The sequence below is a fragment of the Bombina bombina genome, chromosome 6 (genome assembly GCF_027579735.1).
Source record: "Bombina bombina isolate aBomBom1 chromosome 6, aBomBom1.pri, whole genome shotgun sequence".
Lineage (NCBI taxonomy): Eukaryota > Metazoa > Chordata > Amphibia > Anura > Bombinatoridae > Bombina > Bombina bombina.
The window spans coordinates 477,588,332-477,605,304 of record NC_069504.1 but is presented as its reverse complement, the minus strand read 5'-3'; the positions used below and the strand labels follow the sequence as shown (position 1 = coordinate 477,605,304).

Genomic DNA, 16,973 nt, shown 5'->3' with positions numbered 1-16,973 from the left:
TGTCACAACACGGAAATACAATACAACAAATAAGAGACATATCGTAGCTAAAATTAGACATTTTAGGCCCTCAGGATAAACATCAAGACCAATGGCGCAAATTTGAAGCACTCTGACAACTCCTTATTGAGAAAGCACCGCTAGACACATTAATGAGGCGCTCCATACTTTCTACCTCTGATGGAACTTTGGGGGTGATCGACATCTATACAAGCCAAAGGAGTCCACAGGAAACATCACTACTCCAGCAGCTGCACGACATGGCAACTCCGGAAGTGCCGAGCAGCTATCATGCATTAACCTCAGTGAAGGCAAATCTTTTAACACTAGCGACTTCGGATCACTCTGGCATGTCAAGCGAAAAAAGACAAAATCCGAAGACGGTGGCCTCAGGGGGGTTCGGTGGGGGGGGGGGGGCCCTCGGGAGCTGCGGCCGAAGAACAAGCACTTACCATGCTTGCAACCTCGCCTGACATCCAAGATCCACGCAAGTTCCTTCCTAAGACCTTCTCCACCCAATATGGTTGCTTTCAATGGCGCCTCCATTATTGCAAACATAGCCTTAAGGCTTAAAAGAGCATCAGAACTCTGGCACGTCAGTCTCCCGTAAGGAATAATCATTTACAGCAATAACGGGACTTCTAATAATATGTTATATTGTAATCTGTGTCTTTTGTTTGCTTATGTTTTTGCCTGAGCCTCACATATACATAAACTAAGTGTTATAGTTTTAGTTCCAGTTAAGTTGCAGCTATTGATACAATGTCATTTATATGTCATACGAATAGGAACAAGTAGCTTCTTTAGACATATTTAAAAATGCATATGGGGCAATGTATGATTAAAACGCATCTTCTAAGCTGCTAATAGCTTGTTTTATACTACACTGCTTCTTATCTTGCGGCGAGCGGCTGGAGCTGCAGGAATAGGAAACCGTTTTGTATTAGACATACAACAGCACAGCCAGTGCCATAGTAAGACTAGAATAATAGCACATAATTGTCAATAATCATAGTCATATAGCACTGGTACACACTTGTATTGCTCTCACCTATCTCAAGCTTAATAATTAGGCCCATTGGGCATCGCCATAACTTAAAAATCTTTACAACCCTCATACACAACATGCGCCAGCAACATAGTCTGACTACATCTTACTCTCCTTTTAACAGAATTCTTATACATAATGCCTGACCTTATGAAGACCCCACCTTATTACAGTACTATAGAATCAACCTATCCTAAATTGCAGATTAGCATTTGATGATTTAGTTGTGGCCTCTAGTTAGTGTACTTCATACTAATTGTGTTATATAGCATTGTTCTTTTATTGTTTTTGTTTTACTTTATATTTTCTTTACTTAAGCCCTTTATCCTTTAAATTTCATAACAAACCGGATCCAAGAGCGGTCTATATCATTATCAATAGGGCCATAAAATGAGGTTAATCATCCGAATTATACAGAATTGCTAGTCAAAATTATGCTTGTACTTTCATTGCCTTTATATTCACATGTAAATGTACTTCTTTTGCTGAGTAGGACCTCAATAAAAAGTTAAAATAATAATAATAATATAAAATGTACTTAATTTTTCTCCATGCCGACAGAAATGAAGTAGAATATTTTTAATTTTTTTTAAATTTCCTTCTATTTTCTGGCTCAATGTATCACTACCATATGACAGCCTTCAGCCAATAACAGACTCATATATGTATATAAAATATCAATCTGAATTTTAAATGAAGAGGTTTTTTATTTTTGGAACATTTCAAAATGTACTTTAATTTGCAGGTCCCTATATCATGTGACTGCCATCAGCCAATCATAGACGGCTCATGTATACACTGTGGACTCTAGCCCATGCTCAGTAGGAGCTGGTATCCCAGAAATTGCACTTTTAAAAAGACACAATTTAATAATCAAAGTAAATTGTAAAGTGTATAAAAATTGCATTTTGACTTTTGTGTTCCTTTAAATGAGTGTATTGTACGTACACTACATAATTATACTTGCAAACATGTAGAGAAGGACAGTTTTCCACTTTATCAACTCCCATTAGGTTTGGATTGCAATAAGTGCAAAATGGGCCAGAAAAAACTGTTTAAAAGTATCGGTTTGTGATTGCTGATGCTGTGCACGCATTGTATGGGTGGCTTCTCCAATATCCGTAACAATATTTTTTCAATATGAGAATGGTGTTATTGTTTACATTGTGAAGTTGAAAAAGGTGCAACAGGAGTCAAAAAAACAGCAGATAAATATAATCAAATATATTGGAATAAACCCAACAGTTAAAGGGACATGAAACCTAATTTTTTTTCTTTCATGATTTAGAAAGAGCATGCAATACAACTTTCCAATTTACTTCTATTATCTAAATTTGTATTATTCTCTTGATATCCTTTGTTGAAAAGCATATCTAGATAGGTTCAGTAGCTGCTGATTGGTGGCTGCACATAAATACCTTGTGTGATTGGCTCACCTATGTGTATTACTATTTCTTCAACAAAGGATATCTAAAGAATGAAGCAAATTAGATAATAGAAGTAAATTAGAAAGTTGTTTAAATTTGTATTCTCTATCTGAATCATGAAATATTTTTGGGGGGTTTCATGTCCCTTTAATTGGCAAATGCCCTAGTTGCTTAAAAAAACATACAATATATCCAGTTACATTTTCAAACTGTTTTTTTTTATTACAACACAATCAATGAGGTTGAAAGAAAACAACAATCTGTGCACACTCCTGAGCCTACCACAGTATGCTCTCATGGAATGGAGCTCGGCTTCAAGAAAAGATATCAAGAGAAACAGATGCATTGGATAAAATAGGTACTTTGTGTTATAAACAGTATGTTTACTCTGAATCATAAGGGACATATAAGTGCAAAGTAGTATGCTAGAAAATGTTATTTATTTTTATTACACTAATGCTTGTATATAACTATGTTTAAACCCCTGCAAAGGGATTAAACACAAAGTTAAAGTCAGCTCATGAGCTGCAATACACTACTGGGGTCTAGCTGAGCATATCTGGTGAGCCAATGACAAGAGACACATGTAGGCATCAATCACCAGCTAGCTCCCAGCAGTGCATTGCTGCTGCTCAGTCTATGTACATGTGTTTCAATAAAGGATACCAAGAGAACAAAGTAAAATTGACACTAGAAGTGACTTTCAAAGTGTCTTAAAACCACATGCTCTATATGAATAATTAAAACATAATTTATGTAAGAACTTACCTGATAAATTAATATTTTTCATAGTGGCAAGAGTCCATGAGCTAGTGACATATGGGATATACATTCCTACCAGGAGGGGGCAAAGTTTCCCAAACCTCAAAATGCCTATAAATACACCTCCTACCTCACTCATACCTTAGTTTAACGTGTAGCCAAGAAGTGAGGTGTAAAAGAAGGAGTAAAAAGCAAACAAAAAGAGGAACTGGAAAAAATAAAGTGCTTTATACAAAAAATCATAACCACAAAAAATAGGGTGGGTCTCATGGACTCTTGCCAATATGAAAGAAATTAATTTATCAGGTGAGTTCTTACATAAATTATGTTTTCTTTCATGTAAGTGGCAGAAGTCCATGAGCTAGTGACATATGGGATATAATACCCAAGATGTGGAAATCCACGATAACCCACACAATACCAACAGCTAAATCCGCTGAGAAATTAAATCCAAAATAATTAGGGTTTCTTAAAGCAAAAGGCATTAAAATCAAACTGAGACAACTGCCTGAAGAACCTTTCTACCAAAGGCTGCTTCCGAGGAAGCAAACAAATCAAAATGGTAAAATTTTGTAAAAGTATGCAAAGAAGACCAAGTTGCAGCTTTGCAAATTTGATCAACTGAAGCTTTATTCTTAAAAGCCCAAGAAGTGGTGACTGATCTAGTAGAATGAGCTGTAATTCTCTGAGGCGGAGACTGCCCTGCCTCCAAATAAGCTTTGTGAATCAAAAGTTTCAACTAAGATGCCAAAGAAATGGCAGAGGCTTTCTGACCTCTACTGGAGCCAAAAAAATAAAATAAACTAGAAGTCTTTCTGAAATCTTTAGTACCCTCAACATAATATTTCAAAGCTCTTACCACATCCAAAGAATGTAAAGATCTTTCAAGAGTATTTTTAGGATTAGGACATAAAGAAGGAACAACAATTTCCCTATTGATGTTGTTACAATTTACAACTTTAGGCAAAAATTTAAATGAAGTCTGCAAAACAGCTTTATCTTGATGGAAAAATCAGTGTAATGCTCGTGGGATACTCCACTATCAGACCAAACTCGCCAGTAGTCTTCTTATCTCGGCTTCAAGCCGGAATGATAGGGAATATCGCAGACCCAGAGCAGAGAAAGTTTGTAAGATGAGGTAAGCGGCACTCTCCCCTGGCAGGATGGTCTTTGGCGGCAACAGGCAGGGAATCAGAGAAAGGCAGACAGGGTTTAGCAAAGGTAAAGCAGTCCAAAGGTAAACCACTAGAATGGTCAGGCAGGCAGGGTTTGGCAACGGTATATCAATCCAGCAATTTAGGGGTTAACAGGCAGAGTAGTCAGACAAGCAGAGTTAAGCAGAGGTATATCAATCCAGCAATTTAGGGGTTAACAGGCAGAGTAGTCAGACAAGCAGAGTTAAGCAGAAGTATATCAATCCAGCAATTTAGGGGTTAACAGGCAGAGTAGTCAGACAAGCAGAGTTAAGCAGAGGTATATCAATCCAGCAATTTAGGGGTTAACAGACAGACCAGTCAGACAAGCAGAGTTCAGCAGCGGTGTATTAATCCAGCAATTTAGGGGTTAACAGGCAGAGTAGTCAGGCAAGCAGAGTTCAGCAACAATAAGGCAATCAGAGTACAAACGATCTATCACACCCAGGAGCACACAAAGTAACACCTATACTTGGGCAGTGATAGATCGTTTTGAAAAGACTTACATAGGCGCAGGATTCGCGCCACAGGCGTCAGGACCGGCATCAGAGAGAGAGGAGCATCCGGACCCGAAACAGCCCACCGCAACGAGAAGGGAAGGAGACGCGGTGCCCCTAGCAACGGTTAGAGCGGTGTGGCAATCAGATAAGGAGACTCACAAGAGAGAGCAGACAATTCGGAAACTCTTCTAGCAGAAGAGATACCCAAAAGAAATTACACTTTCCAGGAAAGTAATTTAATATGCAGAGAATGCATAGACTCAAAAGGAGGAGCCTGTAAAATCCAAATTGAGACTCCAAGGAGGAGAAATAGATTTAAAGTGAAGGTCAAGTTACTAATATTGCCCCATGGCATTGCATAGACATTTAAAAATTAAGAAGGGTTTAATTCATGAAAAGTTTTAAATATATATATATATATATATATATATATATTCAGTCTCTTTGCTTAATCGCCACGGCCCGGGGGAAAACAAGGATTGGTTCTTTTATGAAATCGTCATCTGTCAATCAATTTGACAAAATGGCGAACGGGAGAGCTGCGCTTATTGTCGCAGCTGTATATAGGTAAAAATTCTTCAATATATATAAATTTAAAACTTTTCATGAATTAAACCCTTCTTAATTTTTAAATGTCTATGCAATGCTGTGGGGCAATATTCATAAATTGACCTTCACTTTAATAACAGGTTTGAAATATTGATTTTCCAAACCCGATGATAAATTGTCCTTGAAACAGACTTACGAGCCTGTATCATAGCGCTAATCACTGAGTCAGAGAAACCTCTATGACTAAGCACTAAGCGTTCAATTTCCATGCCTTCAAATTTAGAGATTTGAGATCCTTGTGGAAAAACGGCCCTTGAGACAGAAGGACTGGCCTTAAAGGAAGTGGCCAAGGCTGGCAACTGGACATCCGGACAAGATTCACATACCAAAACCTGTGAGGCAATGCTGGTGCTATCAGAAACACATGAGATTGTTCCACTATGATCTTGGAGATCACCCTTGGAAGAAGAACCAGAGGCGGAAAAATATAAGCAGGTTGGTAAAACCAAGGAACTGCTAAAGCACCCACCACTTCCGCCTGAGGATCCCTGGACCTGGAAAGGTATCTGGGAAGCTTCATGTTTAGATTAGAGGCCATCAGATCTATTTCTGTACAAGATGAAAAAACACATCTGGATGGAGAGACAACTCCCCTGGATGTAAAGTCTGACGGCTGAGATAATCCGCTTCCCAATTGTCTACACCTGGGATATGAATCACAGATATTTGGCAAGAGTTGGATTCCGCCCAAAAAAACTTTTAAGATACTTCCTTCATTGCTGAAGGACTGCGAGTCCCTCCTTGATGATTGACATATGCCACTGTTGTGATATTGTCTGTTTGAAAACGAATGTAAAGTTCTCTCTTCAATAGAGGCTACGCCTGAAGAGCTCTAAAAATAGCAAGGATTTCTAAAATATTGATTGGTAACCTTGCCTCTTGAGATTTCCAAACCCCTTGTGCTGTCAGAGAACCCCAGACAGCTCCCCAACCTGTAAGATTTGCATCTGTTGTGATCACAGTCCAGGTAAGACGAACAAATGAGGCCCCTTGAACAATGAGGTGATGGTCTAACCACCAAGTCAGAGAGAGTTGAGTGTTGGGATTTAAGTATATCAGTTGTGATATCTGAGTATAATCCCTGCACCATTGGTGCAACATGCAAAGCTGTAGAGATCTCATATGAAAACGAGCAAAGGGGATAGTGTCCGATGCTGCAGTCATGAGACCTAAAACTTCCATGCACAGAGCCACTGAAGGGAATGATAGAGACTGAAGGTTTAGACAAGCTAAAACTAATTTAATTCGTCTCTTGTCAGAGAAGAGTCATGAACACTGAATCTATCTGGAAATCTAAAAAGGTGACCCTTGTCTGAGGAATCAAGAAACTCTTTTGTAAATTGATCCTCCAACCATGTTCTTGAAGAAACCACACTAGTTGTTTCGTGTGAGATTCTGCTAAATGAAAAGATTGAGCAAGTACCAAGATATCGTCCAAATAAGGAAACACTGAAATACCCTGCTCTCTGATTACAGATAGAAGGGCACTGAGAACCTTTGAAAAGATTCTCGGAGCTGTCACTAGGCCAAATGGAAGAGCGATAAATTGGTTATGCTTGTCTAGAAAAGAGAATCTCAGAAAACAATAGTGGTCTGCATGAATCGGAATGGGAAGATAAGCTTCCTGTAAGTCTATTGTGGACGTGAAATTACCTTTCTGAACAAAAGGCAGCATAGTCCTTATAGTCACCATCTTGAAAGCTGGGACTCTTACAAAATGATTAAAAAATTTCAGATCCCATAATTGGTCTGAATGAATCTTCTTTCTTTGGGACAATGAATAGATTTGAATAAAAACCCAAAACCCATTCCTGCAGAAGAACTGAAACAATCAACCCTGAAAGCTCTAGGTCTGAAACGCATTTCTGAAAAGCCTGAGCCTTCACAGGGTTTGTTGGAACATGAGAAGGAAAGAATCTTCCCATGGGAGGTCTTATTCTGAAACCTATTCAATACCCCTGAGAAACAATATTCTGAATCCACTGATTTTGAACAGAGACTGTCTAAATGTGTTGAAATAATTTAAATCTGCCCCCCACCAGTAGAACTGGTTTAAGGGCTGCACGTTCATGCAGTCTTAGGGGCTTTATTTGGTTTGTTATAAGGCTTGGATTTATTCAAATTCGGAGATGGTCTCCAATTAGAGGCAGAGGCCTTAGGGGAAGGAGAGGTCTTTTGTTCTCTATTCTGACGAAAGGAACGAAAACAATTTGAAGCTTTAAATATACCCTTAGATTTCTTATCTTGGGGCAGAAAAACTCCCTTCCCTCCAGTGATAGTGGGAATAATGGAATCCAGCAAAAACTTCAGGCGTAACATCAGAAGTTTTAAAAACAGAATTCAAACGTTTGCTATTCTTTTTATCAGGAGGACCTGATTCCACAACACCCAAAGTAAACAATACTTCCTTTAACAAAGAACAAATATATTCAAGACCTTTTCCTTTTTTTTGAAGGCGGAATAGCAGTCATAGCCTTCTCTATGGCTGCAGCAATATAATCTTTTATATCTACAGGAAAATCATGTACATTAAACTCTGAAGGTTTAACAGTAGATCTATTTGTACTTATAGAAACATTATCAGCATGTAATAATTTTTCATAACAAGTGCCACATATTTGAGCTGAAGAGGAAAGTTTAGCAAATTTAAAAACATACACACTTAGCTTTGGTGGAATTGTGCTCATGCAGCTTAGTTCCTACAGTAACATCAGAGGCAGGATCAGTCTGAGACCTTGCAAAATGTAACAAAAAAGAAAAAATTACTTTTAAACAAAATATCCAATTTCTCCATAGAAGTAGCATTTTCAGGAATGGGAAAAAATGCTTATGATAAAATAAGGTAATAATCAAAACCAAGCAACTTAGCCCTCTATGAAACAAATGAGAGCAGAGAGCAAAAGAGGGAGAGACGTAATATAAAAAAGTTTGGCGCCAAAAATGGCGCAAATACAGAAAGAAACTTTTGGCATCAAAGCTGATCCACAATTTTTTTAACTTTTTATGATTTTTATGATTATATAAATGTCATCTGTTTTGTATTGACTGTTATATAGGATAATCTATGTTTAATAAATCTGCTCATTATTTAGACCACTATCACTAACATTCATTGGAGGTCCTTCAAAATGCTTAAAAGCACCTTTCACATAAGAAATCAAGCACATCTTGCTTCACCACCTCCAAAGGAGGCAACTATATCCCATACGTCACTAGCTCATGGACTCTTGCCACTTACATAAAAGAAAGTTTAATTTTGACTTTCATGCTCCTTTAAGTTTGACCTACATTAGTTTCCTTTAATCCCTGATAGTATAATAAATCACCTGTCAAGTGCACTAACACTAATAAATGACATTGGCTACTCTTTATGCACCAGCTGATTATTTTAGCCTCTCATCACTTTCCAGTGTTACTGAATGTAGGTCATTTAAGTGCTAATAAGTTGCACTAAATTTAGTCTTTCAAAGAATCACTCAACAAAACAAGAAATATGGATTACAGTGGCTGAGATTCTGTACTGGTAAACAGAATAAAGCTATTTTGTATGATGTCTGTGCATAGTTTGAAATAATACGTATTGCTTAGTGTAAACCTATTTCACAAAATGTAAACTGTTTTGTTAGAGCAATTGGTTATGTATGTGTATTTATGTATATTTATTTTGTCTTTATGTATATTTATTGTGCCTTTATGTACATTTATGATGTCTTTATGTTTATGTATTATATCTTTATGTATATTCATTGTGTCTTTATGTATATTCATTGTGTCTTTATGTATATTTAGTATAGCCTTATGTATATTTATTATATCCTTATGTATATTTATTGTGTCTATGTATATTTATTACATATTTATGTATATTCATTATGTCTTTTTGAATATTTATTGTGTCTATGTATATTTATTACGTATTTATGTATATTTATTACATATTTATGTATATTCATTATGTCTTTTTGTATATTTATTGTGTCTTTATCTATATTTATTACGTATTTATGTATATTTATTACATATTTATGTATATTCATTATGTCTTTTTGTATATTTATTGTGTCTTTATCTATATTTATTACGTATTTATGTATATTTATTACATATTTATGTATATTCATTATGTCTTTTTGTATATTTATTGTGTCTTTATCTATATTTATTACGTATTTATGTATATTTATTACATATTTATGTATATTCATTATGTCTTTTTGTATATTTATTGTGTCTTTATCTATATTTATTACGTATTTATGTATATTTATTACATATTTATGTATATTCATTATGTCTTTTTGTATATTTATTGTGTCTCACTATCTATATTTATTATGGCTGCACAACAGCTCAGTAATAGTTATTTTCAAAGATTCTAATAACCCAGAAATATTGGAACAATGACAGTCAGTACAGCTAAGAGGAAATTATTTATGTCACAATTAATCATGAAAGAACAAAATAGGAATGTGTCAGTGGTTCTGTATGGAATTTAGTAATATAAAGCAATACAGGGAGTGCAGAATTATTAGGCAAATGAGTATTTTGACCACATCATCCTCTTTATGCATGTTGTCTTACTCCAAGCTGTATAGGCTCGAAAGCCTACTACCAATTAAGCATATTAGGTGATGTGCATCGCTGTAATGAGAAGGGGTGTGGTCTAATGACATCAACACCCTATATCAGGTGTGCATAATTATTAGGCAACTTCCTTTCCTTTGGCAAAATGGGTCAAAAGAAGGACTTGACAGGCTCAGAAAAGTAAAAAATAGTGAGATATCTTGCAGAGGGATGCAGCACTCTTAAAATTGCAAAGCTTCTGAAGCGTGATCATCGAACAATCAAGCGTTTCATTCAAAATAGTCAACAGGGTCGCAAGAAGCGTGTGGAAAAACCAAGGCGCAAAATAACTGCCCATGAACTGAGAAAAGTCAAGCGTGCAGCTGCCAAGATGCCACTTGCCACCAGTTTGGCCATATTTCAGAGCTGCAACATCACTGGAGTGCCCAAAAGCACAAGGTGTGCAATACTCAGAGACATGGCCAAGGTAAGAAAGGCTGAAAGACGACCACCACTGAACAAGACACACAAGCTGAAACGTCAAGACTGGGCCAAGAAATATCTCAAGACTGATTTTTCTAAGGTTTTATGGACTGATGAAATGAGAGTGATTCTTGATGGGCCAGATGGATGGGCCCGTGGCTGGATTGGTAAAGGGCAGAGAGCTCCAGTCCGACTCAGACGCCAGCAAGGTGGAGGTGGAGTACTGGTTTGGGCTGGTATCATCAAAGATGAGCTTGTGGGGCCTTTTCGGGTTGAGGATGGAGTCAAGCTCAACTCCCAGTCCTACTGCCAGTTTCTGGAAGACACCTTCTTCAAGCAGTGGTACAGGAAGAAGTCTGCATCCTTCAAGAAAAACATGATTTTCATGCAGGACAATGCTCCATCACACGCGTCCAAGTACTCCACAGCGTGACTGGCAAGAAAGGGTATAAAAGAAGAAAATCTAATGACATGGCCTCCTTGTTCACCTGATCTGAACCCCATTGAGAACCTGTGGTCCATCATCAAATGTGAGATTTACAAGGAGGGAAAACAGTACACCTCTCTGAACAGTGTCTGGGAGGCTGTGGTTGCTGCTGCACGCAATGTTGATGGTGAACAGATCAAAACACTGACAGAATCCATGGATGGCAGGCTTTTGAGTGTCCTTGCAAAGAAAGGTGGCTATATTGGTCACTGATTTGTTTTTGTTTTGTTTTTGAATGTCAGAAATGTATATTTGTGAATGTTGAGATGTTATATTGGTTTCACTGGTAAAAATAAATAATTGAAATGGGTATATATTTGTTTTTTGTTAAGTTGCCTAATAATTATGCACAGTAATAGTCACCTGCACACACAGATATCCCCCTAAAATAGCTATAACTAAAAACAAACTAAAAACTACTTCCAAAACTATTCAGCTTTGATATTAATGAGTTTTTGGGTTCATTGAGAACATGGTTGTTGTTCAATAATAAAATTAATCCTCAAAAATACAACTTGCCTAATAATTCTGCACTCCCTGTAGAACTTGTTTGAGAAGGTGAGTTAGGTTACCGTATAAGATTAACCCCTTAGCTGCTAAGCCATTTCACTGTTTCTTGTTGTTTGTGCCCACTGCATTTAGAAACCAATGTCAATGTGGTTATTTTTCTCTGCGAGGAACCCAAAACAAATCCTTGTTATTTTGAACAGACCTACAGTTTTAGAAAATAACCTCCAGTCCTTTATTAATTCAGCCTTAGACAAAAAGCATCCTACCCCTGCACGGAGGACATAACAGTGTTGTCCTTTGAACAGAGAAGGAAATCTGTCCTTCACATTCTAGTGATAAAGTGTCTGGAATAGCTGAAAACATTAGCACATGGTAAGTAACTGGTTGAAGGTTGGAAACAAAAAGATGAAGTCAATTAATCATGTTCTAATAGAACCGAAATATAAAGTGGGGTTGTTCATGGTCTATAGTACAAATACTATATGGTCATTACATCATAAGAGTTGCAAAGGGATTTACATAATATAGAAGGGTGTCCAGTTGTGTTCCAGGAAAACCCTTGACATAAACAACCAGTACCAACTACATTGCAATTTGATTTCAGTAATAGGCAATCAGATACTACAGCCAGCCAGAAACCATTATCAGTAGACTGACACACACAGCGTCCAAAGAGATATTTACTCAAAAATGTTTTTATCAGATCTCCATCTAAAAGAATATTTCAACATCAATATTGTGCTGAAGACAAATGTTTTCAGTGGGAGTTATCCCTATCAACCAATGAGAGAGAGCCTAGCCAATGTGATCCTGCATGTCCTTCAAACACAATGCACTGTTATTTGTCTGTGTAAAGTTGCTGTTAAACAGCACTCAGTTTATAAAATGCTTAAACAGTTACAAATACTAATTGAAGATATAGTTAATTTTAAATATGTTCAAACATGAAAGCTTAGATAACATTATTGAATGCTGAACAACCAATCTTGTATGATCATTTGTTTTATTTACAGGTTTACTGGCCAGTCAGATAAGGACCAATAATATAAGTTTGTTTGTAAAATCTGTACTGTCCGCAGTGCACTTTTAAAAGGCTTATCTTATCTCCTCTGCTGTGGTCAATTAGGGACATATATAAATGAGCTACTACAGTGATCAAACAATGGCTATGAAGAATTTAGCAGAGTTAGGCTTGTGAGCTCTGGAGTATGCAGAAAAATGGGGCAAGCAAATTATAAAACTCATCACTAATCTATCTAGCCATCCAACCATCTATCAATCTATATATACATGCGCACACACACAATTTTGGAATACTCAGTGAACGGAATTGCTTGCATTGGTAAATTGCTTACGTACCATTGATACTGACTGTATGACACAAAACAAAAAACTATGCCCCAGTGTAAAATAGATTGTATAGATGTGTGGAGAATCAAAACATATGAAATCTACTCAGAAGGTTAAAGGGATAGGAAAGTCAACTTGCATGATTCAGATAGAGCATGTCATTTTAAGACATTTTTAAATTCACTTCTATTTTCTAATGTGCTTTGTTCTCTTAGTATCCCTAAAAAATGAATATGCACATATCATACACTAGTGGGAGCTGCTAATTGGTGCCTGCACACATTTGTCTCTTGTGATTGGCTGAATAGATATTTTCAGCTTCCTGTCAGTAGGCAATGCTGTCCCTTCAGCAATGGATAACAAGAGAATGAAGAAAATTTGATAATAGAATTAAATTGGAAAGTTGTTCAAAATTGTATGCTCTATCTGAATCATAAAAGAAAATTTTGGGGTTTACTATCCCTTTAACAACATCTTAGCAGATGTCAATCCAGGTGTTTTGGCCAAATTAGCAGCTCCCAAGTTAAATGTCACTGAGGTGAATAAATCCTTCTATTTCTTTTCAAGACTTCATAATACAATGAAGTGTAAATGAACCAATTGATTTTACAGTGACTGTTGATATAGTCAAGGTTCCCCTTTATATTGTATAATAGTATCAAATGAACAAGTGATATTCTCACTAAATAACCAATAAATCACTTACCAAGCACTCTCACAAAATAGAATAGATATAGAGAACTTAAAGGGACATTGTACACTAGATTTTTCTTTGCATAAATGTTTTGTAGATGATCCATTTATATAGCCCATCTGGGGGTGTTTTCGTAAAACAAAATAGTCTTGCTTTTAAATAACATTGGGCTGATTTGCAGACTCCTAAGCAAGCCCCAAAGTAACAGATGTATACGGATGTCTACAGACTCCTGCTGATCCTGTTTGTGTAAAGGGTCTTTTCATTTGCAGAGGAGTGTCTGCTCTTCCTGATTTCACAGCCCATTTCACTGGGTGTCCCAACCTAACCTCATCAACAGTGCTAAACTGGGAGCTTCTAAGTAAGTTTTAAAAAGGTTTTATACTGGATTTTTAGATCAGTATCTGTGCATATTCTTCTTTATAGTAGTGTTTTATATGAAGACCTGTGTTTACTGTCCCTTTAAATGGGTAAGCATAAAAGCAAATGTTATTACAGTGCATTTTACAGTATACAGACTGTTTATTTAGGTATGCACATACACATCACTGCCTCAACAGACTACAATAAGTCTCATGTGGATGTAAACCTCACTGAGTGGAGTCAGAATCTTTGTTCCTCATCTGCAGAATAACTAAACACTTCAGCTTACCTTACTCCAAATAGCAGAAACAGAAGCCATCAAGAAGAGGAAGGGGAGACATTGTATTACAGGAGTGAAACCTTCCCCTACTGATAGATAAATAGACAGACATATAAAATACATCCTTTAAAAGTAATTACAGGAGTGAAACCTTCCCCTACTGATAGATAAATAGACAGACATATAAAATACATCCTTTAAAAGTAATTACAGGAGTGAAACCTTCCCCTACTGATAGATAAATAGACAGACATATAAAATACATCCTTTAAAAGTAAAAGCACATCCACAGTCCTTATGGACAAAAAGCCTTCACTCACATTCACTTTGGCTCAGTGACTAATGTAAATAACTGTGTTTGTAAAGTGAGTTATATCAAAAACCAAAGGGAACGGCTTATTTGCTAGGTGTGGGATCAGTGCTGGCTGCAGCTGTGATTGGAAGGGTGTGCAAAGCAGAGCAATAAAACTCATAACCTGAAAAAGTTATGCCCGTGAAATTGATGGTTAGGGTCCACTATTACTGAACAAATAATGCTGTAGGTAACTATATAGCTGTATATGTGATGTATGTGTGGGTGTAAAAGTTATACACAAGAAAAACATCATAACCATTAAAGAAAAAAATAATATTTATAAGAGCATATGACCATTGCATAACATCATTTTGAAACGGTATAAAATACTTTTGTCTACATGAACAATATCAGCAAATACATGTAATATGATCTAAGTACGCCCTTCAAACCTGCAGTTTTGCATACTTTTTGTAATAAAAACTTGAAATTACAAGACACATTCCCACTTATTTTAAGTGAAACTATTTTCTATCTAAATCATTGTAACTCACCCGCAAAAACAGCATCTGTAGTAAGGAGAACACGTAAAAGGTTTGTAGTCTCTCTTCATACTTCTAAAACTCCGGTAAAAATTTGAGTTGCTGTGGGCGCTCCCAAGAAGCGCGTTCACTATATAGTTTTAGCCTTATGTTACTCGCGCCTCCTTGTGATTAAGTGCGGTACTGCACATCCTAAGATCATACAAGTTTGAAAAAAACATCTTCTTACTTTGCGGGTGATGGTCGTGACCAAAGAGCGTAGTTGGTCCGTTGAGGGAAGTGCACACTATAATAATCAGCGACTGTAGTTTATCACTTATATTTCTTCCGTGATATTTACATTATTAGTAGGATGGTATTGTATTACGATGTGCATTTTCAAAGAGCTTGTAGTTTTGAGAGTCTTTAAAATGTACTTTTATAAGATTTTCTTTGTTCCCTTAGTATCCTTTTGTTGAACACCATATCTAGGTAGATTCAAGAACACCAGTGCACTAGTGACAGCTAGCTGGCGATTGGTCACTACACACATATGCCTTGTCATTGGCTCAACAGATGTGTTCAGCTAGGTCTTAGTAATGAATTGCTGTTCTCGGGCTGACTGTTTGATATTCTAACATTATTTTGGCTTTACACATTGATGTCCCTTTAAATCCTGACACATGGTATGACAATTTAAATTTTTCTATGATTAAAGACAAGGTCAGACCAATATAATTATAATAAGGTATCCTATGTTAGTTCATGCACAGACTTTATGACCTGGGCTGGATAAAACAGAAGCCAAAGCAGACAGTTAAAGGGACACTAAACCCAATTTTTCCTTTCATGATTCAGATAGAGCAGGCAATTTTCTTATTTACTCCTTTCATAAAATTTTCTTTGTTCTCTTGCTATCTTTATTTGCAAAAGCAGAAACGTAAACTTAAAGGGATTTTAAACAAACATACTTTCATAATTCAGATAGAGCCGGCAATTTTAAGCAACTTTTTAATTTACTCCTATTTATACATTTTTCTTCATTCTCTTGCTATCTTTATTTAAAAAGCAGGAATGTAAATCTTAAGAGCCGGACCATGTTTGGTTCAGAACCTGGGTTAGACTTGTTTATTGGTTGGCTAAATGTGGCCACCAATAAGCAAGCACTATCCAGGGTGCTTAACCTAAAATTGTCCGGCTCCTAACCTTTACATTCCTGCTTTTTAACCCTTTGAGTGCTAAGCACTTTCCCACCTGGGTGCTAAGCTTTTTTAAGTTTTTTTTTTTTAAAGAAATGTTAACTTTTTTTTTGTGTTTTTTTTCCAGATCCCCAAGACTTACACTGTTGGAAAGGTTAGGGGATTACCTTTCCAACGGTGGGTCTTGGGGGTCTGTCACGGCATCTTATAGACTTTAAAAAATTAGCCTGAGTTTAATTCATGAAATGTTTGATATTTATGTTCTTTCATTTTTACCGATCCGCTGATAAGCGCACCTCTCTTCCGCCCGCCATATTGTCTAATTGATTGACAGATGACGTATCTTCAAACAACTAATCCTCGTTTCCCCCCGGGCCATGACGTTTATGCAAAGGGGCTGAACACCCCCGGGGGGAAACAACGATTAGTTGTTTGAAGAAACGTCAGCTTTCAATTAGACAATATGGCGGGCGGGAGAGATGCGCTTATCAGTGGATCGGTAAAAATGTATCAAAAAAAATAAATATCAAACATTTCATGAATTAAACTCAGGCTAATTTTTAAAAGTCTATACGATGCCGTGAGGCATCCATGTTAACTTGACATTCACTTTAAGAGCCGGTCCATTTTTGTTTCAGAACCTGGGTAGTACTTGCTGATTGGTGGCTAAATGTAGCCACTAATCAGCA

General features: G+C 36.7%; 1 protein-coding gene across 4 annotated transcripts in view; it reads right to left on the bottom strand.

Moving 5' to 3' along the window:
- DAPK2 (death associated protein kinase 2) overlaps positions 1 to 15,242 on the bottom strand; it is a 169,112-nt gene extending 153,870 nt beyond the window's left edge. For 2 of the 4 annotated variants that reach the window (XM_053717284.1, XM_053717281.1), the window contains exons 1-2: positions 15,119 to 15,242; positions 14,279 to 14,358 (exon numbers count right to left, since the gene is read on the bottom strand). The gene's annotated coding sequence lies outside the window, so the exon portion shown is untranslated. The remainder of the gene's footprint in view (positions 1 to 14,278; positions 14,359 to 15,118) is intronic. The other 2 variants (XM_053717283.1, XM_053717282.1) reach the window with 2 other exon arrangements.
- Positions 15,243 to 16,973: the final 1,731 nt, after the last annotated feature.